The sequence below is a fragment of the Anser brachyrhynchus genome (genome assembly GCF_964034855.1).
Source record: "Anser brachyrhynchus genome assembly, chromosome: 2".
Lineage (NCBI taxonomy): Eukaryota > Metazoa > Chordata > Aves > Anseriformes > Anatidae > Anser > Anser brachyrhynchus.
This window is the reverse complement of record NC_137695.1, coordinates 3,772,066-3,797,430: the sequence shown is the minus strand read 5'-3', so window position 1 is coordinate 3,797,430 and position 25,365 is coordinate 3,772,066. Positions and strand designations below refer to the sequence as shown.

Genomic DNA, 25,365 nt, shown 5'->3' with positions numbered 1-25,365 from the left:
CGTGACTGACAAATGAGGGAATTGAACCAGCAATCTCAGGAACAGAGGTGCAAGCAGTTACTGCTGCCCTGGGAAAGAAAAAGAAAAAAAAAAGAAAAAAAAAAAAGAGAGGGAGAGAAATCTAAATGATAAGGATTGTAGAGTACCTGGCCAGAGACCTGTTAGACGTGTGCAGTCCATGAGTCCAACCTCTAAATTTTATCTGACGGATAAACCTGCTGATTTACAGCTGAATGCCACCCAACTGCCTAGGACACCATCAGAGAGTGAACCACCCTCTGGAATTATCTTCTTCTCCTGACTGGAATAGAAAGACCCTGGAAGAATAATTTAAAATTATCACTTATCTTTTAAACATCTGAGAGCACAGGTGAAATGTATCCTTCCCTTCTTATTTCAGAAGGAAAGACAGGATGACCACTTGCATGGAGAAAAGGATGAGCCTGTAAAATAGAGTCTACCTGGACTGCTTGAGCTTAGGAGTATGTGTGCCTTACTGATTTTCTAACTGTTTTTGTGATTTTGTTGTAATAAAAAAGTAAAGTCTCAGGCAAGCAGCTTCAGCTTCTGCACTTGGTATAAGTCCTCCCCCATCAGATAGATATCTCTTCCCTCTCCTACCTGTCTGTATGAGAGGGGACAGGTGAAACCACTCTTCTCCACAGCAGGTGCATTTCAGCAGCCCCCTGCTCCTCTTCTTTGTCAAGAGTTTCCCAACAAACAAAGTTTTTTCCCCACCCTGATCCTTGCACTTACTTCTAGTGGTCCATGCGGAACCAACAGAGGAGCCCACGATGGCCCTGCTGACCCCACAGCTCCCCAGCTGGGCTGTCAGTGCCTTACTAGCCTGCTTTCCCCTGGCAGGGACTCACTTGGCTGATGGGGTTTTGCATGTCAGGGGGCTTCAATGAACAGTGCATGTCTCTTGGTTTTTGTAGAGGATGCTTTCAGGGTGTACTAGATACCTCTGGCAAAACATGCTGCCTGGGGACACTTCAGACAAGGAGTTAGTCATGGTGAAGTTTTTGAAATATATGAAAACTATACTTCTGGTGGACTAAAAGCTACACATTTGGTCTACTTTTAATGTCACTGGCAAAATATTAGAGTGAATATAAATGCAATGTTTTAGAGGATGAAAAGTTACAGATCAAGTCCCCAGTTAACCGATGTGTTCTTGGCTTGTTCCAATGACAGTTGTCCTAACCTGTTTCCTTGCCTCACATTTGTTCCCTGTTGAAAGCCCACCTGTAGCAAGTCACCTTCACTCAGCTGATAGACGGCAACTTGTCCATGGGCAAGTTGTGCTGATTCAGATCACTGTAATTAAAGGTATTTAACACCCCTCAGGCCAGTTTGGGCATAACGATGCAAGAATGAGTGTGTCAAAATAGCCCATTTCCATAAACCTTAAGCAATGGTAGCATGATTGAGATGAATCAGTTTAAATCCAGAAGCATAAATCTGAATGTCTCTCCACACTTACACCTTACACCGCTAACTGAGGTGTAAGCAAATACCTCACCCATTCTGTGAGAAAACAGAGTCAAAAGTTATTATGGACACATGGTGCCACTGCACAACCCTGGCTAACAGAAATATATGTGTCTTAACAAAGCTGGCACCTGGGATTGGGGCAGGCTTTTGACTAATTTCAGTAGAAGAAATAGAATAAATGACATTGCCTTGGCCATCCTTGGCTGTCCTGGAGGCTGGATGCTCCTAGGAGGCTGTTTTAGCATGGCACTGGCTGTATGTGAGATATCACTTAAAAATCAACAGTCTGTGGATGAAATAAAATAAAATAAAATAAAATAAATAAAATAAATAAAATAAAATAAAATAAAATAAAATAAAATAAAATAAAATAAAATAAAATAAAATAAAATACATAAAATGGAGTTTATGCTAAATGCCAGGCCACAGAAATCCAATGCCTTGGAAAAACTGTGACTACAAATAGAGCAGGAGCAAGAAAAGGGGACAGGTTGTCTTTCCGACAGCACATTAGCTTTTGCTTCAGGTGCTTCAAAGCTGTCATGCTTAAGAAAACACTGCCTACCAACCCAAGTGGTGTAAAATGTTACCTGAGGACCTGGTTCAAAGTTCACGTGTCCAACTCTTCCTGGGTGGAGGAAGAGCTTACCCTGCACAGCTCCACGTGGTGCCAGGGCACGGTCTTCTCAGGGCACTGCCACCAGACGTCGGTAGGAGCAGGATGTCACCTGCAGTGCAGAGACCAGCCCTGAGCAAAGAGGTTCGTGTGAAGGACACATGCTATTTCTTCCTCCTGAGGAGGACCAGACATGCAGAGGTTCCTGGCCTCCCTCCCCATAGGGTTCAGCACACCTCCTGATTTGAACGCACCCCTCTGTCACTCTGGAGTCATCCACCAGGACACCACAACGCTCCACACTCGGGTCTAGCAAAAAAATTGAGAGTGCCGACTTTACTGCAGAAAAACAACCAAAGTCAGGAACGACCTGAAACCAGGCAGCACAGCTTCTACCTCAACCATAAATCCTCCTCATTTAGCAGGACGGATAGGAGCTCTGATTTCCTGGTCTAATATTAGCAGTGAAAAATCAATTACACTGAGGTTCTTTAAACTTATCGAGCAAATGCATTAGTAGGTACATGCTGTCTGGGCATTCACACAGGCAGGCACCTAAGGAAAAAGTGAAAAGCGGTAGCAGAACTTGCTCATGATTGATTTTAAACATATATTCAGAACTGAATTGAGGGATATATCACTGTTCACTCTCCGGAGAACAATGGAGAGGGTTGAATAACTAAGGAGAGTTTTGGATATATGTTAGTCTTTCAGGTTAAATAAGGAGCCAAGACAAATTAAAAGAATTAAAATGATGTGGTTCTTGGGTTATTCATTAAGGCAATAATTTGGCTATGGGCATTTCTGGCATTTGCACGCAATGGATCCTTCGTGAAAGGCAGATGGAGACATAGCCACATCCACATCTTGAATTTTGTGGGCCTTGGGGTACATTTCTCCAGAGTACGTAATTTATCATGACTCTTGGCACAGACTGATCATGACCTGGCATCAGGGAGGATGCACAGCAGAAACCCTCGGAGCGTTTTGTGGCTGCCCAGGTACCTCACATCATTGACGCTGGCTCTTCACAGCTCTTCTGTCAATGTGCTGCCTTAGCAGCACAGATCTGGATCTCCTGAAATGTGCTCTGCTGCTGAAGCCTTGAACATGTCCTTTCCAGACATAGCACAGACATGTAACAAGGGCAGATATCTATGCTTTGAAAATGCAGCTGCACATCAGCTGAGCTAGAATCATAGGATCAGAGAATTATAGAACCATAGAATCACAGGATGGTTTGGGTTGGAAGGGACCGTAAAGATCATCTAATTTCAACCCCTGACATGGGCTGGGACACTTCCCACCATTCCAGGCTGCCCCCAGACCCATCCAGCCTGGCCTTGGGCACTGCCAGGGATGGGGCAGCCACAGCTCCTGGGGGCAGCCTGGGCCAGGGCCTCACCACCCTCAGAGCGAAGAATTTATTCCTTATATCTAATCTAATTCTCCCCTCTTTTAGTTTAAAGCCATTACTCCTGGTCCTGTCACTACACTCCCTGATAAAGAGAGAAATCACAGAATCACGGAATATCCTGAGTTGGGAGGGACTCACAAGGATCATTAAGTCAAACTCCTGGATCTACACAAGACCATCCCAAAACCAGACCCTGTGTCTGAGAGCATTGCCCAAACTCCCCCTGAACTCCGGCAGGCTCAGGGCCATGACCACTGCCCTGGGGAGCCTGTCCCAGTGCCTGACCACGCTCTGGGTGCAGAACCTTTCCCTCACACCCAGCCTGACCCTCCCCTGTCCCAGCTCCATGCCGTTCCCTCGGGTCCTGTCGCTGTCCCCAGAGAGCAGAGCTCAGCGCCTGCCCCTCTGCTCCCCTCGTGAGGGAGCTGCAGGCCGCCATGAGGCCTCCCCTCGGCCTGCTCTGCCCTGGGCTGAACAAACCAAGGGACTTCAGCCAATCCTCATAGGTCTGCCCCTCTAGACCCTTCATCAACTTCATAGCCTTCCTTTGAACACTCTCTAATAGTTTTATGTCCTTCTTATACTGTGGTGCCCAAAACTGGACACAGTACTCAAGGTGAGGCGGCACCAGTGCAGAGTGGGACAATCATTTCCCTTGACCATTAAGAGAGTTTTCCTTAACACAATGGGACTTTTCTGAAATCACAGGATGGCAGAAGATCACATCAGAGCTCTGCAGTCCAGATGGAGGCTAGATTTTACATGTAGAGAAAGAGACTGCATTCAGAGAGGAGGTGAAGGTTGCACATAATCTGCTCTTAACCCCAGAAACATCTTCACAGAAGATGAAATTAAGCTCGTCCTAGGGAAACGGGAATATCGTAAAGCAAGATTTTTGCTGTCACACATAAGCATAAAATAGATGCTAAAGACCATAAACGCCATCAGTTCATGGATGCAGAGAACAAATTCAAGTACCATTATTTCTGCTTGACTTGCGCTTGACAACACAATTTCCTCCCAATGCTTGTTAATGCCAGCATAAACAGAGGCCAACCACTGACACATACCATCAATGCTAATAAAAAGCACGGTTGCTTGGCACACAAAGATTCTTCCGAGAGTTCCTAATAACTGAAAAGCTGCTGCTAATGTAACTACAGCCTCTATGAATGTAAGTTAAAGCACCTCTAAATGGAGGGAGTAAAGTGCAAGGGAGTCATACCATCTCGGCTGATTTTATGGAGGCAATAACATTTCAATTTCTAATTCATCATTATTTCAAATTAGAAATTCTCAGAGCTAGAGCTCAGCCTCTCTCAGTCCTTTGTCATATTATCTCTTACCTTATGGCAACTCACAGGTGGTCCCACCACTGAGGTATTTGGTCGACCGTAGGTTGTAGTGCACTGATCCCTGTGGTGACCCAGTAAGTGAAGGAAATGTCTGCTTTCCAGAGAATTTTATGTCTATAAGTGCTTGCTAGGTCCTGTTCTCTGGCTCTGGGGTCAATAGGTTCACATCCAAACAGTAGAAGTTAATGCTTCTGCCCACCTCTCATGTAACTGTGCCCATAGCCCTCCACTCACAATCCCCATCTTCTCAGACCAGATCTCTCATTGCCTCCCTGGTGGAGCAGGCCAGTCCTGATTTATGGGTCCCTTCTCTTTCCACCACGTCTGAGAAGCACATTTTTAATCATGAGGGTTGGCTGGGGCATTTCTTACTCTGTCACTGCCACATCTTTCCTTGGTCCCTCAGTTCAGCTAAGCATTTTTCCTCCCTCCTCCTGCCCTATGTCGCTGCAAACATCCTTCCTGTTGGTCCTAGTCAGAGGTCTACCTGTGCTCAAGGCAGCTTAATGAGCACTTTGTTACAGAGTGAGGGTTAGAGAAAGACCAGAGTAATTTTGATGAGAAATACCTACGGTTACATAGCCTCAGGCTGCATTCTTGGCAGATCTTAGACCTCATTAGCTGAGTATTGCATTTATTTATGGAATCTGTAATACACTTTGGGATAAAAGATGCTATATAAATGGAATATTGCCAGGAATCATTAAAGATTCAAACAATGTAAAAATCAGGATTTTCAGTACTTATCCACTTCAGCCCTCATCCCTTTTGCAGTTCTTTATATTGCTGTACTCGGTAACTAATAGGGGGTGTGCAGAGTAAGGAAAGAGGTCCAAAAGGCACCAAAGAGAGTGGTTGAGTCTGTGAAAATTGTTAACAAAAAAGGTGGAAATCTCTTTTCTTGCAAATGTGACTAAGAAAGCAAAGAATTGTTTGGAACATATTATAAGGCCTGGACAATACAGTGTTTGTACCAATGTAACCAATGATGGAGATGGCCATGTCTTCTATGAAATCTTGTCCTTCAGACCCCAACTTGTGAAAAAGGGCCAGTATGGTGCCAGTTTGACCAGCACAGTTAGTTTGGTGCTGCGAGAAGGGTTGTTACAGTACAAACATCTGTGGCAACCCATTTCTGCTGCTGGATATACCTGTTTGGGTCATGCAGTATGCTTTCACTACACCTGGACCATTGTACCAGTACTGCCCTTGCTGTGGGTACAATTACAGATATATAATTCCATCATTTCTGTGTACATTGAGCTCTGGCAATGAAACATAAGACCTCAGGCTATAGGCAGATGTGCTCTAGCAGATGTAGCTCTGCTGGTGAGAGACACCAACCATCCCACCAGCTTTTCTCCTCTTCTTTGGGTGAGGCCACTGGTGGTCAGCCAGGCTTCTTCTGTGAGCCCTCCCAGATCACAGCAGGCAAAATCAGAGAGATTAGCATAGCTAAATTGATTTAGTAGTGAATTTAAAAAAAAAAAAAAAAAAACACTGCTAAGCTGGAGCAGCCTCAACTCTCCATCAAGAAGATGGGATGGTAGGAGAGTGACTCTATACTTGCCCCAGGAAAGCCTGGGAGAAATGCCTGTTCACAGTCTCCTTTTACAGAAGTGTCAGTTTGGTGGTCTCTATCAGTATGTCTGTTTGCTGCAAAATCAGATCTGACTCTTGTGAGAATGGCACGCACCACGCACCTGCACAGGTTTGGTTTCCTGCACAGGCTGGGTTTTCCTTCCTGACCTCGCTGTCTTCATGACAAAGAAATGACTTTTCCCTTATCTGTAAACATCTTTTCTTATTGAAGACATTTACCTTCACCACTTGCATTAGGCTTATGTGGCAAAGGTTTGGCAGCAGAGAGGCTGTAGGGGTGCCCTCTGTGAGCAGAGCCCAGCAGCTGCCCCGTGTCAGACCAGAGCCAGCTCCAACTGCCTCCAAAAGGGACCTGCTGCTGGCCAGAGCCGAGCCATGAGTGGTGCTGGTTGGGCCTCTGGGAGAGCAGAGTTAAGGGAAAAAATCAGCTGTGCTACAGCAGCTGGGAGAGAGGGGTGAGAAATGCGAGAGACGCAGCCCTGCAGCCCCCAGGGTGAGTGCAGCAGGAGGGCAGGAGGTGCTCCAGGCCCTGGGAGGAAGTAGGAGAGGGTGGGTGGGGGAAGGTGTTTAAAAACCTGAGGTTACGTGACCTCTCTGTTGAAATAAGATGTTTATATACTGGTAAGCAAATAACACTGAGGCACAGACACTCTCCAGCGATCATCCACAATGCCATCACAATCTGTTGCTCCGTAGGGGGGCTTTCAGGGCCTACTTTATGACACATGGGGCACTGCAGGGATAGGCCTGGACTAAACCAAAATGAAGGAGAGCAGCCAAGATGTCCATTGGAGTGCTGGACAACAGAGTGGAGAGAGAGGAGCAGACAGCTTTCACAAATGAAGGGGAGGACAGCCTCAGTCTTTCTCAGGTACATCAGCTTGCTGCATGCACGTTGTCTCTCTGAAAGCACTGAGCAAGCTCACCACAAGGATATAGCGTGTGTTTGAGGATCGTGGCTTACAGTCACATGTGCATGACTGAAATAAAAGCTTGAACACCCCCCCACACACACGTATCTGTTTGTCTTAATGGTTTTGTTTCTGTCTCTGAGGTAAGCAATATGCATCGTTGATGCTCCTCTTGGGTCAGCTGCCAGCGCCATGCGATGAGCAGCAACCTGGTGATGGAGGCTGCACGGCCAGGAGGAAGCAATACTCCAAGAAGGTGAACTTTGGAGGTAAGTATTTGATTGAGACCCAAGCATGGCAGGCAGAGGTCATAACCATGCAGCTTCAGAGCAGATTTTAAACCAACACTTCCTCCAGCCTTGTTGTGTGACCACAAGTTTAAAATAGGAAGCAGGCCTTGTCTTGCAAAGACAACTGTAACTGTAAAGATTTGGTGGGGGAGGAAAGAAATAGCCCTTCTCCTCCACCCCCAAAAAAAAAAGAAAAAAAAAATGAAATGCAGCTGGCCACAGCTGATGCTGCCTAAGATAGAAAGCAGTCTGCAAATGCTGACCGTGCTGATAGGGCTCCCACACATCTCGTTGTCCATGGACTGATAGACGCCTCAGAGACATCAGCCTGCCCCTTATCTTGAGGGGCTGGCCATGCCCTGCCCTCAGAAATGACACTTCAGCACTCCTTGGGAAGGATGTCCCTGGTTTGGTCCCACAGCCCAGGAGTACACAGGTAGGCTGTGAGAGATGAGTTTAACATTTGTTCACCCCTCTTTGACATCCCCTTCTGCTGTCAGAGAAAGTTGCCTTTTCTCGTGCTTCTAAGGAGGGGAAAGCAGTGCAGTTTGACTTCTGGTTTAGGAAACCTGTGGCATCACAGGGCCACGGGCCACCACGTCCTGAGTCCTGGGAAAATGGCAAACCTTCTCTCCATCACGCCTTCCTGCTGCAGAAACCCGAACGGTGCTCAGTTCTCCTCCTGAGCTTCTCAACAGGGACATTTCTCCCCTAAAGCCAGAGCGAGGGCTGGCTCTGGGAGCAGAAGGAGCAGGCAGCTTCATGCCACACACTGTTCCTCTCCTTTCTTGTCCTACAATGGAAGCAGCCTGGCTGTGGCTTGGTCATGGCAAAAACCCAGAGAATCCTTGACCCAAAATCCACCAAAAGTTTTGGCCAAGACTCCTGCGTTGAGCCTGGCTGGCCTTTGTACTGCAAACAAAAGGGCTGGAGAACCACTGAGCATCTTCTCCATCCCCCATGCAGCCATACGGCTGGGATCCAAGCGACAGCATTCCCTCAGGATTAGTGTGCACTTCAGGAGAGGCACCAGCACCCCACCCGGTCCTCTCAGGCCACCCGTAATCCCTGAGAAATGCTGTCTAATATGAGGATAATTAGTGATACCCCAAGTTAAATGAGCTGTGGATATTCACTTCGGCACAGAGTGCAGCTGAGAAGGGAGCAAGCTCTGAAGATGCAGGTGGTCAGAGGCGAACTTCTTGCTGCCATCCAACACAGCCACAATCTCTCCCCTTTTCGAAGCTCTCTGCATAGTGCAGATATAGAGGATACCATCCAAAACCACAGGGCAGAGATATGAAGTATAGCTAATGAGACTGATAAAATTTCCAACGATGACTCTACACCACTGGGTCCCTTTATCCCAGGGCAGGACCCAAGCCTTTGTGTTGCTGTTGGCTGTGATACAGGTCACAGGATTTTCCAGAAAGCAAAGAAATGAAGATTCCTATCTTAGCCACAGTGATTTAATGTCATTAGCAGAGGCACGCAGAGAAGAATTTGTCAGCCTTTTGCCTTTTTCTGATATTGCCGCTCACAAAAGCCTAAATCCAGGCTTCACTCCAGGGCTACAGAGCAAGGCAAATCCTCCTCAGCACAAGAGTGATCCGTGCAGCTTCCAATGACATCCAACAGGCTAAATCATTTTGTCCTGGTTCCAGTTAGGACAGAGTTAAGTAGCTCATAGTAGCTGGTAGGGTGCTATGTTTTGGATTAGGATGCGAAGAGCGCTGATAACATGCTGATGTTTTAATTGTTGCAGAGCAGTGTTTACACCAGGCCAAGGACTTTTCGGCTTCTTGCTCTGTCCTGCCAGCGAGCAGGCTGGGGGTGCAGCAGGAGCTGGGAGGGGACAGACCCAGGACAGCTGACCCAAACCGGCCAAAGGGGTATTCCATACCATCTGACGTCATGCTAAACAATATATAGGGGTGGCTGGCCGGGGTGGGGGGGCCGGCTGCTCGGGAATAGGCTGGGCATCGGTCAGCGGGTGGTGAGCAATTGCATTGTGTATCACTTGTTTTCTTACACATTATTATTGTTAATACTATTATCATTATCACTATTATTATTATTATTGTTATTATTATTTTCCTGTCTTAATAAACTGTCTTTATCTCAACTCACAGGCTTCACTTTCCCGTTTCTCTCCCCCCATCCCAGAGAGGGAGGGGGGAGGGTGAGCGAACGGCTGTGTGGTGTTTAGCTGCCAGCCGGGTTAAACCACAACAGTCTTTTTGGCGCCCAACGTGGGGCCCGAAGGGTTGAGATATCGACAAATCTGACCAGAGTGTGTTAAACTAAAATTGGTATAAGTATTGGACCTGCTTAATAGTTGCTAGTCACGATGTTGATTGCCTTAATCTCCAGTCTGCTGTACCTGTATTCCAAATTGAGTTTTATGGTGTGTTACTTTCTGTATGTGCTCCCTGTTGCACTGTTTATCCTTTCCGGGCCCTGGTTTAAGATTGTTATGGTACTGTGCGGTGTAGCAATGGCTTATGAAATGATGAAATATCTGGTCACGACTTTAACCTGGTATTTGTACTCAGCACTGACGTCGACTCTATACTTTGGAACCCATATCTCGGAAACTATTAGCAATTACACCTATTGCCTGTTTTCGTTAGGGAGCCAATCTGTGAAGGGGACAGGGGAAGACATGTTTCCCTACCTGTTCACTCTCCCTTTCTCCTTCACCACCACCCTCTTATCCCCCGAGTTAGTTACGGTGGTTCTCCGAGATGTTGAATATCCTTGGGATACTCAGACCAGCCTGCTCTTGTTGTTATGTCTCCTGAATGCGCTTCAGATTTTGTGGAGGGTTAAACAACTACTTAGGAATCTCATCCGGAGATCTGTCTTGAGGCGGGATAGTTGCGAGTGGCAGGGAGTGTGGGAGGATATGGGCAGGTTTCTAGAGCAGTGGTCACCTCCAGTGTTTTGGACATTCACCCCTGAACAACTGCAAAATCCTAAAAAGCTGGCAGAATGCTTGAAAAAAAGGTGTCATGACTCTGGCAGTTCCAAAGTGACACAAATCACTGTAGCGTGCTGGGGTCTGGCTTGTGCCTATCGAGCTGCAATTGATGTTATTAGCAACCTAGCTCCAGCTCCTGCAGCCGCTCCAGTTCCAGCTCCTGCAGCTACTCCAGCTGCAGCTCCTGCAGCCGCTCCAGCTCCTGCAGCCGCTCCAGTTCCAGCTCCTGCAGCTACTCCAGCTGCAGCTCCTGCAGCCGCTCCAGTTCCAGCTCCTGCAGCCGCTCCAGTTCCAGCTCCTGCAGCTACTCCAGCTCCAGCTCCTGCAGCCGCTCCAGTTCCAGCTCCTGCAGCTACTCCAGCTCCAGCTCCTGCAGCCGCTCCAGCTCCAGCTCCTGCAGCCACTCCAGCTCCAGCTCCTGCAGCCGTTCCGGCTCCTGCAGCCGCTCCAGCTCCAGCTCCTGCAGCCGCTCCAGTTCCAGCTCCTGCAGCTACTCCAGCTCCAGCTCCTGCAGCCGCTCCAGCTCCTGCAGCCGCTCCAGTTCCAGCTCCTGCAGCTACTCCAGCTGCAGCTCCTGCAGCCGCTCCAGTTCCAGCTCCTGCAGCCGCTCCAGTTCCAGCTCCTGCAGCTACTCCAGCTCCAGCTCCTGCAGCCGCTCCAGTTCCAGCTCCTGCAGCTACTCCAGCTCCAGCTCCTGCAGCCGCTCCAGCTCCAGCTCCTGCAGCCACTCCAGCTCCAGCTCCTGCAGCCGTTCCGGCTCCTGCAGCCGCTCCAGCTCCAGCTCCTGCAGCCGCTCCAGTTCCAGCTCCTGCAGCTACTCCAGCTCCAGCTCCTGCAGCCGCTCCAGCTCCTGCAGCCGCTCCAGTTCCAGCTCCTGCAGCTACTCCAGCTCCAGCTCCTGCAGCCGTTCCAGTTCCAGCTCCTGCAGCCGCTCCAGCTCCTGCAGCCACTCCAGCTCCAGCTCCTGCAGCTACTCCAGCTCCAGCTCCTGCAGCCGCTCCAGCTCCTGCAGCCACTCCAGCTCCAGCTCCTGCAGCCACTCCAGCTCCAGCTCCTGCAGCTACTCCAGCTCCAGCTCCTGCAGCCGCTCCAGCTCCTGCAGCCACTCCAGCTCCAGCTCCTGCAGCCGTTCCGGCTCCTGCAGCCGCTCCAGCTCCAGCCCCTGCAGCCGCTCCAGCTCCTGCAGCTGCCCCAGCTCCTGCAGCTGCCCCAGCTCGTGCAGCTGCTCCCACTCCTGTGGCTGGGTCAGAGAAACGAGCTGTAGCAGTGCAAGTTGACCCCGCAGAGTGTATTCCAAGCCCTGTGGCAGACCCTGTGTCTGGGTCAGAGAAACGAGCTGTAGCAGTGCAAGTTGACCCCGCAGAGGGTATTCCAACCCCTGTGGCAGACCCTGTGGCTGGGTCAGAGAAACGAGCTGTAGCAGTGCAAGTTGCCCCTGTAGACAAGGTGAAAAAATGGTATAGAGGCTCAGGTCGTTTAAAACGCAGACAGTCTTCTGCTAAGTCTGGGCGAAGTGAAGACGAGGCTGGGCCATCAAAGGTGCAGGAGACTGAAGATGAGGATGAGGATGGCGAAAAATCAACAGTAACTACCCGGACTCCATACCAGCCATCAAAGGTGCAGGAGACTGAAGATGAGGATGAGGATGTCGGAAAATCAACAGTAATTACCCGGACTCTATACCAGCGTGAGCTACGAGATGTGCGAAAAGATTTTGGTCGCTGTATAGGCGAGCAGCTTGTCACCTGGCTGCTCCGGTGCTGGGACACGGGAGCCAATTATGTGGAATTGGAGGGCAAGGAAGCCAGGCGGCTGGGATCCCTTGCTAGGGACGCATGCATTGACAAAGCAATTGGAGATGGAGCACAATCTCGCAGCCTCTGGAGGCGTCTCCTGTCAGCTGTGAAGGAAAGGTATCTCTTCAAGGAAGAACTTGTATGTTTACCAAGCAAATGGACCACCATGGAGAAGGGAATTCAGTACCTGAGGGAATTGGCCGTACGGGAAGTAATTTATAAGGACCTAGATGACGCACAAACATCCACAGATCCAGATGCAGTCCAGTGTACACCACCCATGTGGCGGAAGTTTGTACGGAGTGCCCCATCATCATATGCCAACTCATTGGCAATACTAGCCTGGAAAACGGAGGAGAATCCCACAGTGAATGAAGTGACTAAAATACTCCGGCAGTACGAAGGAAATCTCTCCTCTTCCCTAAAGGCCTGTGTCTCAGCTGTGGAGAAACTCTCTGAAGAGGTCCACCAACTTAAAGAGAATTTATCTTCCCCTCCACCTGAACGAACCAGTGTCCACCAGCTAAAAGAGAATGCTTTAGAGAAACTTTCTGAAAAGATCCACCAACTTGAAGAAAGATTATCTTCCCCTTCACCTGAACGAACCAGTGTCCACCAGCTAAAAGAGAATGCTTTGGAGAAACTTTCTGAAAAGATCCACCAACTTGAAGAAAGATTATCTTCCCCTTCACCTGAACGAACCAGTGTCCACCAGCTAAAAGAGAATGCTTTGGAGAAACTTTCTGAAAAGATCCACCAACTTGAAGAAAGATTATCTTCCCCTTCACCTGAACGAACTAGTGTCCACCAGCTAAAAGAGAATACCTTGGAGAAACTTTCTGAAGAGATCCACCAACTTAAAGAGAGTTTATTTTCCTCCCCACCTGTACAAACCAGTGTCTCAGCTATTAGGGGTAAACGTTCATCTATGCAAGGAAGACAATATGGTGGGCACACACACCGCGCCACCCTGTGGTTTTACCTACGTGACCATGGAGAGGACATGAGAAAATGGGATGGAAAATCTACTGCGACCCTAGAGGCACGGGTACGTGAATTGCAAAGGAAAACAATTGGGAAAAAGGAGTTCTCTGAAAGGTTTGCTGCTCCAACTTCCAGCAGGCAGTCCTTTAAACACAGAAATGAAGATTCTGACCAGGACTAGAGGGGCCCTGCCTCCAGCCAGGGGGAGGAAAGGGACAATCGAGTTTATTGGACTGTGTGGATTCGATGGCCTGGCACGTCAGACGCACAGAAGTATAAGGCTTTGGTAGACACCGGTGCACAATGTACTCTAATGCCATCAAGCTATAAAGGGCCAGAGCCCATCTGTATTTATGGTGTGACGGGGGGATCCCAGCAGTTAACTGTATTGGAGGCTGAAGTGAGTCTAACCGGTAATGAGTGGCAAAAGCACCGTATTGTGACTGGCCCAGATGCTCCGTGCATCCTTGGCATAGACTATCTTAGAAGAGGATATTTCAAGGACCCAAAAGGGTTCCGCTGGGCTTTTGGCATAGCTGCTTTGGAGACAGAGGACATTAAACAGTTGTCTACCTTGCCTGGTCTCTCAGAGGACCCTTCTGTTGTGGGGTTGCTGAGGGTTGAAGAACAGCAAGTGCCGATCGCTACCACAACTGTGCACCGGCGGCAATATCGCACCAACCGAGACTCCCTGAGTCCCATCCATAAGCTAATTCGTCAACTGGAGAGCCAAGGAGTGATCAGCAAGACTCATTCACCTTTTAATAGTCCCATATGGCCAGTGCGAAAGTCTAATGGTGAGTGGAGACTAACAGTGGACTATCGTGGCCTGAACGAAGTCACGCCACCACTGAGTGCTGCAGTGCCGGACATGCTAGAACTCCAGTATGAACTGGAATCAAAGGCAGCCAAGTGGTATGCCACAATTGATATCGCTAATGCATTTTTCTCCATCCCTCTAGCAGCACAGTGCAGGCCACAGTTTGCTTTCACTTGGAGGGGAGTCCAATATACTTGGAATCGGCTGCCCCAGGGGTGGAAACACAGCCCTACCATTTGCCATGGACTGATCCAGTCTGCGCTGGAGCAGGGGGAAGCTCCTGAACACCTGCAGTACATCGATGACATCATTGTGTGGGGTGACACTGCAGAAGAAGTTTTCGAGAAAGGGAAGAAAATAGTCCAAATCCTTCTGAAGGCCGGTTTTGCCATAAAACAGAATAAAGTTAAAGGACCTGCACGAGAGATCCAGTTTTTAGGAATAAAATGGCAAGATGGACGCCGTCAAATCCCAATGGATGTGATCAACAAAATAACAGCTATGTCTCCACCAACTAGCAAAAAAGAAACACAAACTTTCCTAGGTGTCGTGGGGTTTTGGAGAATGCATATTCCAAATTACAGTCTGATTGTAAACCCGCTCTACCAAGTAACCCGTAAGAAGAATGCTTTTGAATGGGGCCCTGAGCAACGACAAGCCTTTGAACAAATTAAGCAGGAAATAGTTCATGCAGTAGCCCTCGGGCCAGTCCGAACAGGACCAGATGTAAAGAATGTGCTCTACACCGCAGCCGGAGAGAATGGTCCCACCTGGAGCCTCTGGCAGAAAGAACCTGGGGAAACTCGAGGTCGACCCCTGGGGTTTTGGAGTCGGGGATACAGAGGATCTGAAGCCCGCTATACTCCAACTGAAAAGGAGATATTGGCAGCATATGAAGGAGTTCGATCTGCTTCGGAAGTGGTCGGTACTGAAGCGCAGCTCCTCCTGGCACCCCGACTGCCGGTACTAGGCTGGATGTTCAAAGGAAGGGTCCCCTCTACGCATCATGCAACTGATGCTACATGGAGCAAGTGGGTTGCACTGATTACTCAGCGGGCTCGAATAGGAAACCCCAGTCGCCCAGGAATCTTGGAGGTGATTATGGACTGGCCAGAAGGCAAATACTTTGGGATATCACCAGAGGAGGAGGTGGTTCGTGCTGAAGAAGCCCCCCTGTACAACAAGCTACCGGAAAATGAGAAGAAATATGCCTTGTTCACTGACGGGTCCTGTCGTATTGTGGGAAAGCATCGGAGATGGAAAGCTGCTGTATGGAGTCCTACACGACGAGTTGCAGAAGCTGCTGAGGGAGAAGGTGAATCGAGTCAGTTTGCAGAAGTAAAAGCCATTCAGCTGGCTTTAGATATTGCTGAACGAGAAAAGTGGCCAGTTCTCTATCTCTATACTGATTCATGGATGGTAGCAAATGCCCTGTGGGGGTGGTTACAGCAATGGAAGCAGAACAACTGGCAGCGCAGGGGCAAGCCCATCTGGGCTGCGGCATTGTGGCAAGATATTGCTGCCCGGGTAGAGAACCTGGTTGTAAAGGTACGCCATGTAGATGCTCATGTGCCCAAGAATCGGGCTACTGAAGAACACCAAAACAACCAGCAGGTGGATCAGGCTGCTAAGATTGAAGTGGCTCAGGTGGACCTGGACTGGCAACATAAAGGTGAATTATTTATAGCCCGATGGGCCCATGACACCTCAGGCCATCAAGGTAGAGATGCAACCTACAGATGGGCTCGTGATCGAGGGGTGGACCTGACCATGGACACTATAGCACAGGTTATTCATGACTGTGAAACATGTGCTGCAATCAAGCAAGCCAAACGGTCAAAACCTCTTTGGTATGGAGGACGATGGCTGAAATATAAATATGGAGAGGCCTGGCAGATTGATTACATCACACTCCCTCAAACCCGCAACGGCAAGCGCCACGTACTTACAATGGTGGAAGCAACCACCGGATGGCTGGAAACATATCCTGTGCCCCATGCCACCGCCCGGAACACTATCCTGGGCCTTGAAAAGCAAGTCTTATGGCGACATGGCACCCCAGAGAGAATTGAGTCAGACAACGGGACTCATTTCCGAAACAACCTTATAGACACTTGGGCCAAAGAACATGGTATTGAGTGGGTGTATCACATCCCCTATCATGCACCAGCCTCTGGAAAAGTTGAACGATACAATGGACTGTTGAAGACTACACTGAAAGCAATGGGTGCTGGGACATTCAAAAATTGGGATACACATTTGGCAAAGGCCACCTGGTTAGTCAATACCAGGGGATCTGCCAACCGAGCTGGACCTGCCCAATCAAACCTGTTACGCACTGTAGAAGGGGATAAAGTTCCTGTAGTGCACGTAAGAAACATGCTGGGTAAAACAGTCTGGGCTACTCCTGCCTCAGGAAAAGGCAAACCCATTCGTGGAATTGCTTTTGCTCAGGGACCTGGATGCACTTGGTGGGTAATGCAAAAGAATGGGGAGGTCCGGTGTGTACCTCAAGGGGATTTGATACTGGGTGAGAATAGCCCATGAGTTGAATTGTAGTATGTTAATTATTATATAATAATGTATGTCATCACTACCATGATTGCTATATATCATAGATGAAAATGGTGATTAATTAGAATGTATTGGACAGAGTGTAACCTGAGCATGACATAAATGGTATGGAATAAGGGGTGGATATCTGTCCTGGTTCCAGTTAGGACAGAGTTAAGTAGCTCATAGTAGCTGGTAGGGTGCTATGTTTTGGATTAGGATGAGAAGAGCGCTGATAACATGCTGATGTTTTAATTGTTGCAGAGCAGTGTTTACACCAGGCCAAGGACTTTTCGGCTTCTTGCTCTGTCCTGCCAGCGAGCAGGCTGGGGGTGCAGCAGGAGCTGGGAGGGGACAGACCCAGGACAGCTGACCCAAACCGGCCAAAGGGGTATTCCATACCATCTGACGTCATGCTAAACAATATATAGGGGTGGCTGGCCGGGGTGGGGGGGCCGGCTGCTCGGGAATAGGCTGGGCATCGGTCAGCGGGTGGTGAGCAATTGCATTGTGCATCACTTGTTTTCTTACACATTATTATTGTTAATACTATTACCATTATCACTATTATTATTATTATTGTTATTATTATTTTCCTGTCTTAATAAACTGTCTTTATCTCAACTCACAGGCTTCACTTTCCCGTTTCTCTCCCCCCATCCCAGAGAGGGAGGGGGGAGGGTGAGCGAACGGCTGTGTGGTGTTTAGCTGCCAGCCGGGTTAAACCACAACAATTTGGTTTACCAGCCTCACCAAATGCTGAGGACAATTGCTTTTTCTCTACCAGCAATAACAGCCTCCAAGCCACGAAATACGCCATTAATAAACCATTCTGACCTCTCAGTCCCTATCAGAGGGGTTTTCGCATGCCTTGGTAACACAGGAAAGCAAAAGGACAGTTGTTCTTCATTTATATATATACATATATATATATATAATATATAGTATAAATACGTGGACATTTTCAACCCCCGGATTTCTTCTTTGGGGCTGGTTTCACCAAAGAGAGCAACAGAAAGACCGAGAGGCTTCTGAGTTTCCTCCTAGGTGAAAACGTTGCCATTTGTTATCGCAGCCCGACACGGGGAGGGACTCAGTGCAGCCCCCAGGAGGGTCAGGAACAACTCTCCCAAGTCCTTAAGAGGAGGGGATCAGATCTGCAGAGCTAAAGGGGCATCCCAGGAGTGTCTTTCCAGCTGATACAGAAGGAAAATGAGCACCTTCAGAGCACCTTGGCATTCCCAATCAGCTTGAAGTGTCACAGGCTGGGTATTTAAGTCGGGAAGGGCCTGGCTTGGTCAAGACGATGCCAATAACTGCAGTGACAGACTGGCAGAGTCAACAACTTTACATTTTGACTGAGAGAGGAAAAAGTGCAATGAGCAAAGACAAACGAAGTCACAGGTCTCACTAAGAAGCCATTCACATGGCCCAAAGGTCACAATTTGCAGCCAGAGGGAAGAAAAAAAAAAAAGAGAGAAAAAAAAAAAAAAAGCAGATGCATTTGCTTTTAAAAGACTGATCAAAAAAAAAATGAAGATAAATATAACCATGAGAATGATTCACAGGCAGCAGAAAATTCCTTAGAACTAGATTTAAGGGCTGAATCTGTTCAGTTACCAGAAAGGAAAATTAAAGGAGACTTGACCAAGGGGTGTAAAGACCTCATGGTAACCCTGGGTTGCAGAGGACACCTTGGCAGGAAAAATAGAGTTGAAACTAAAGCTGGACAAAGTTAATATGGGAACCAGCAACAGATGTGGGGAGTGGGGCTGGGTTTAGTGAAATGGCAAGTTCTTCTTTACCAGTGGCTGCAAACGAGGATGGGTTACTCCTGGCAGAGCATGCACAGGTCAGGGGTTAGCGAAACAGAGCTGAAGCAGAAGCAAGGTGAAAAGCAGTGACTGCTTCACACAGCCCAGACGTTGCCCTGGGACCTCCCGCTGTCCCAGATCTGTCTTCGATTCACAGAAGAGGCACCAAAGTGTTGGGATCAAACTTCTCTGAAATATTGAGAATCGGTTGCTGGGTTATAAACACGTTCCTGTGTTTACATCGGGAATAACCTGGTGAACTGCTCTGCCAGCCATTTATATCCTTCTCTGAGTACTCAGCATTCCTCGCATATCCCCCTGCAATGGGAGGCTTCTGTCTGTCCAAATATTTATGTGGGTGTCAGCACTTGAGTATCTGAGCATTTACTCTTCTTTAAACAACCTACCCTTAGGTGAAGCAGCTTTGTTCCTGGCCATGAGGAACATCTACAGCAGGATGCATATTGGGACGGAGCAGCACTGTTAATGCTGTAACAGGAAAAAATCGTCTTTTTAACAACTACAGAAAGCCTGCATACTATTTCATTACTTCCAAGAGAAACCAGGTTAATATCATGTTGCAGAGATTGCCTACAAAACAGAAAAAAAAAAAAGAAGAATGACAGTAGAGATTATAGCGAGAGCCTCGTGTCCTTGTGTCCCTTTTTTTCAAGGGGAAGCACCAGACACTGTCCCCAGCATCCAAGATGCAAACAAATCCCAATTAACCCAGTGGCAACTGGTGAAACTTGCAGCACCTGAGCTTCTTCCTGCCACCCATCTCTCCAGAGCAGCACGGGGACAGTATTTCTTGATGATACGTGCTGGCAGCACGCAGCTGCCCCATTTCTGCCCACTGACCTGTGAAGACTCCTGGAAGTAATCAGGGAACCGGGGTGGTCACCGCAGCTTGGTGTCAGCTTCGAGGCCAGCAAATGCAGGCACTGCTGAATGCCTGCTGAGACAAGTGTACACGGACACACACGCACACCAACACGTCTGGTGTCTTAAAAGCATCCACTCTTTCCATAGGGAAATTTGAGAAAGCTGTGTTAAAAATGAAGCAACAATGGACTCGAGGTCCAATGAGTGCCTGGTGCAATTTGGTGTGGCCTCTGTTGCTCCTGTCACTCTCCAAATTGCTTTTATAACTCTAAGACCCAGCCTGGTCCAAGAAGAAACAGCCATGTCGCTGGAAACCAAAAGCCAGGTTTGATACGAGAGGGCCTGCAATTAAATGATGTGAATTAAGTGAAATAATAGGGGCTGTTCCTAGGTTCACACTACCCATTTCACACTGGTTCACACAGCACCTTCTCCAGTCCTGGCTCCCAGAGTCTGTCACTGTTGTTTTCAACTCCTCACCCTCAGAAACGTCTTTCATTCCTCGTAGTTCCTCTGTTTCCCATCCATCAGCTGAGTTTGGTCTCTTGGTCCTCAGGTGGCATTGCCTAGCCCCAAGGACACGTCACTGTGCCCCAGAGCAGCTCCACGTGGGCTGCAGGCTCCAAGTCAGATGTGCTCCTCTGGCCCACAGGGGCTGCTGCTGCCTCACCCAGAAATAAAAGCTCTGAGAGGGGGGAAAAGGAAAAAAACACAGCTTGCCAGCACCCAGGACACATCAGACACACCATGAGAAGCCATGGGGTTAAACTTAGGGTTGGCTCCAGAAAAGGGTGGGATGCTTCCTTCCAGGATTTTCCTCTGGAGCACCACAAGCTTTTCACATTTGTACTTTTCAGGCTTTGATTCAATTCCCAATTGTTAAAGCCTCAGGCAAAAACATAGGACACACTACAGCAAAACTGGTTGTGGTGATTTCTTACCCTGGTTTGATCCCACCACCAAGGTGAAAACCCCCATCACCTGCTCAGCACTGAAATCGCTATTTGAGGCTGGGGTTTTCAGGGACAGATGCCCAAATGCCACAATTTGGGAGCTCCTAGTCCTTGTAAATGTCTGCAAATCCCCACGTGCATTTCCTTTAGCAAGACGGTGAAATCTAATGCAGATATACACACGGTGCTGATTTAAATGAATAAATAAACAAAGGTGAAAAGCGACGCAAATGTTAGCTGCTGCAATGAAATTAGTAGCTAAAAGGAGGGTGTTCAGGCTCTGGTCCTTCAGTGCTGGCACCGAGGCCACCAATGCTACACGCTGCAAGATGCAGTCCCCGCGGGATGCTCCAGGTACCCATCCTCTCCCCTCGGCTGGTGATGGGACAGCACGAGGCTGAGAAGACAAGACTTACCACTGCTCCCTCTCCTCTCCCGGACGCCCCCCACCAAGAACTGGAGCTTTGTGTCCCCTCCCCAGCAGACCCTCACTGCCTGCTTCAAGAGCTGGAGAGCAGTGGCTTGGTTTGCTGGTTTGCCTCCCCCTTCCCCTCTTTTGCACACACACGGCATCGCCTCCCCCTGTCAGTGTTTTGTTTCTCTGAGCCGCTGACAGAGGAATATTTCCTCCACGAGTTCAAAGAATTTTCTGATTTTTTTTCCAGCTTGAAACTCCGTGTCCTGCTTCCTCCAACTCCACCTAATGGCACGCAAGAAAACAGCATTTGGGTCCCGTGTAGTTGTGCACGACCGGTGTGCAGGAGCAGGCTCCCGTGGAGGCACCCGTGGCACTCACCTGCGTGTCTGCCTGTCTAGGTCGAGGGGAAGCACAGCCAGGCCCTTCCAGATGGATTTGTACAGATATTTAGTGGCATCGGGATGTTCTGGCTCCTTCCTACAACAAAGACAAAGCCACCATTCAGACGGTCCTCTTCTTGTACAGGCCTTCACCTTGTACGTCAGGGGACAATCACAAGCAGTCACCTTATCTGCCCTCACTCACCTTTTAGCAAGACATCTAAATTTGCGCTGCTAGGCCTTTTTTCCCCCAAAATACTCCTCCTTTTTGCAGTGCTTCTAGCCATGCAAATGTCCCACTCAAGAAACATTCAAAATATAATTTTCCTGACGTATTCCTGAAGATAGGTGTGATGCTGTATGGTCTGAAAGATCTCCGACACGCATCATATCAATAAATCCTGAGCAGGAATTTGTGGTGCCAAGAGGTGTTAGTGCTCCAAGACTACTCTTTAATGAAAAACTTCAGTAGAAGTGCCTAGACTAGCAACAAAATCCTCATCAAGAAGTGACACTGTGGGTTGTATCTCTAGAGGAGACAGTACCTGTGGAGAAATATAGATGGAGAAATATAAAGCCTTGGCTCTTCCCCATTCTCTCCCACCACCACCACCAAAAAATAATAATAATAATGCATTTTTTAGCATTGAAACTTCATCCAAACACAGGAGTGACCCCCCATTCCCTTACCAAAACCCATCCCTCAAAGCTGCAGACAGACAGGGCTGTGTCAGGGCTCTGCTGACCGCTGGCTCCCTCTAACCCCACACAACCCCACACCCTGCCCCAAAAGGGGGCTGTTGCCTGCCCGGTTTGGGTGACAGCTCCTGCGGGACCAGGCTGCCACCAGACATCAGAGTTTCACTCCTCAGCCTCTTCAAACAGAAACCATCCTCTGGCAGGCCCGAGGAGAGCTCAGCTTTGCTCTTTAGGGAGCTCACAAAACACCGCCTTCCTCCCCACCATGCACAGCAGTTAATTACAGCACCTGCCCTCCGGCGATCACCCAGGCTTAAACATTCCCCTGGATTAAGAAAGAAACCGTCGTTTGGCACTGACGAGCACAATAAAGAGAGGCTCTGACAGGTCCGCCAGCGCTGAAAGCTGCTGGCAACGTGCAGAAAAAAAAAATCAGCGTATGTGGCATGTCAAGGATGTCTTGTCCCTTGAAGGGCGAAACAGAGGGAGAGAGTGTGCTTTGCTTTAGCTAAGCCTCATCCGAGGTCTCCGAAGAGGGAAATCATCCACCCTCGAGAGCCCAACTCCGTTACAGAGGGACTAAAGGAAGACTGGGGAAATTTGGACTGCTAAGTAGCTCAAGGACCTGCCTAACAAAAGCACTGCTCCTCTTTCCATCTCCTCCGCCACACAAACCTGTGACTGTGGCTTCTTGACCATGGCTCAGTGTCCCCTGTTTGAAATGCTCGGTGTTGGTCACGGCTGTAGAAACATCCTGATGAAAGCGAGATGGGGTAACCAGCGCCGTTTGTACCTGGGGTCGATCCTCTCCCATCATCATGCTGCTCCCTGCAGGATCTCCTGGTGATGATGCTAGGGGAGGAAGAAGTCAGCAGCGTTTGGGGCACATTCGGCTCCATTCGACAGCTCTCCAAGTGAAGGCACATGTTTTTAATTCATCCTCTGTCTCCGGCAACAGAAATCCTCTCCTGCTTATTCATCACAAATATTTATGGTGCTTTGCATCACGCTTGGTAAATGCAGAGGGGTCTGTTCCACCTCCCACAAACAGGGTCAAATTTGCTTTCTCCTAACAGCCAGTTTCACAGCTCTAGTTGCCTTTTCACAGAGACTTTGAATTACAAGTCACCGCACTTCACAGGCGGAGGAGGAGCAGGTTTTCCCTGTGCAGCCATGTCTGACGTGGGCATTTGCTCCTCGCTTGTTAGGAACGCAGAAGGAAAACAAGCTACACGCTGATCTCGATCAAATAAAATACATCCCTGTGTTCTCCTGCCCCTAAAGAACAAAAAGAAGGGAAAGTGCAAGCACCCTGGTACCCCTTGTGCTCACTGCACATAGATGTAACTAACAGTGAATCTGGGCTAATGGCACAGATTTCCGTCATCTCGGGAGCTACGATCCCTCAGCTCAGCTCTGCAGTGTTAAGGTATAAATTTAATCCCCATTACATGGGGACGTGCAGCTCCTGGCATAACCCCAGCTAGTTTACAGGCTGTTTGGGGTTTTAGCAACCTGCAAAGCTCCCAGGAGGATGCTGGTGCTGGGGGGGGCTTCTGGAGAAAAGCACTTCCCTAACAGCCAGGCTTGGGATGAGAAACTCATGGCACGATGGACGGGGTGAGGATTTTATCTGGCGGCTCCTGTTCTCCCCAGCGGCACACAGATCCTCACAGCAGGTTTGAGAGTCGCCGTCTGCCCGCAGCTCAGCCAGCCTTGCCCATAAAATCCAGCTGAGCACACGCTGCTATCCCCTCCCTCGGCATCAACCTCCTGAACCTTGGTCCTCGGGCACGCCGTGTTTTCCTAAATCCAACGTCAGTAGGCACAAAGGAGGTGCTCCTCTCAAGTTTCCTTGCTGCTCGTTCTCGTTCAGGTCTGAGGGGGCAAAGGACTGGTTTTATTGTCGGGGTAACTATTTATAGCTGCTCTTGTTAACGTCTAGAGACAACGCCCTCACGGGAACAACTTTAACACAAGCTCTTAGGTCCCAAGTCATAAAACCAGATGATATTAGTCCCACGCAGAAGTTCATTTTCCACAAGCAGCATTTTCATTTTCACTGCCTCTACTGCTGCTGTCCATATACTTGCACAACCCTCCCAACATCTACAACTGGATTCAGAGGTCACCCTGGCTTGATCGTGACCTGCAGCACTCTTCCTTAGGATTTCCTCCCCTTAATTTTTACACGTTAGGTAAGATTAATCCTGCTGAGAGAGCTGAGGTTGTCTAGCCTCAATAAGAGAAAACTCAGAGGGATTTTGTTAAGGTGCGCAAATACCTAATGCTGGGGGACGTAAAGAAAATGAAGCCAGACTCTTCTCAGTGCTGAGAGGAGTGGCAGGATGAGAGGCAATAGGCACAAACTAAAGTATGGGAAATTCCACTTCAACTTTAAAAAATACCGTTTTCACTCTCAGGGTGGTCAAAGCCTGGACCAGGCTGCCCAGAGCGGTTGTGGAGGCTCCATCCTTGGAGATACCATCCCTGATGGTTGGACCAGATGATCTTGAAGGTCTTTTCCAACCTTAATGATTGTATGATGCACAAAGCTCGATGGGGCACAGCAAGTTGTAAGTGACCCTGGTTTTGGGAGGGGGGAGGACTGGAGACCTCCAGACGCCTCTTCAAGACTCAGCTATCCTGCAGCACCCCAAACCTGGGCATGGCCAGAGATCTCTTGGACAAATGTCCAAAGCCTTCCAACTCCACCTAGCCTAATTTCTGATGAAGAAGACAGACACCTAGGCATAATGCAGGTCCTGGCTTGAAAACGGCTCAGTGCCTCACTGACAGTGTAACGAAGACAGCTAAATAGGGTGCTGTGAAGCCCTCTGAGGCCATCCTTATTCGTCACGTCTTCTCTGACCACTGCTAATGATGAAGCGGAGAACATGACTGAAGAGGATGTGGGCAGCAGACCAGAGGCTGTGAGAAACCCTGAAGTTTTGTGCAGCTGCATAAGCTTAAGAAAAGTCATGCCACATAGAAAGGGGTTTATTCAACTCTTTCCTCCAAGTCGTAAAAGATATTGTGATAGCCACAAACCTTCCCCTGGATGGTGCCCAACAAAGAGTGGGCACCTAGAGCCTGTTGTCCTTATGCCCTCATGTCCTTGTGCCTGAGCTCCTTGGACAACTACAACCCTACAGTGCTGTGTGCGTCCATAAAATCATTCCTATGGGTGGGGAGCCAAGGCAAAGAGAGAAACCTGTGGAGGAAACTCAGGAAAACTATAACAGGGCAAGGAATTAATTCCAGGTCTCTGGAATTAATGTACTTTTAAAGTACACCTTTGTTTGTACATCTCTTAGAGATTAGCAGAGAGAATCTCTTAGAAATAGAGATTAGCAGAGAGAAATCTGCTTTCCCGACCCTTTCTCCATGAA

General features: G+C 48.6%; 1 long non-coding RNA gene across 1 annotated transcript in view; it reads right to left on the bottom strand.

Annotated features, from left to right (window-relative positions):
• LOC308191364 overlaps positions 1–21,586 on the bottom strand; it is a 33,371-nt gene extending 11,785 nt beyond the window's left edge. The window contains exons 1-2 of the long non-coding RNA XR_013947916.1: positions 20,893–21,586; positions 2,088–2,225 (exon numbers count right to left, since the gene is read on the bottom strand). This is a non-coding gene — a long non-coding RNA (uncharacterized lncRNA). The remainder of the gene's footprint in view (positions 1–2,087; positions 2,226–20,892) is intronic.
• Positions 21,587–25,365: the final 3,779 nt, after the last annotated feature.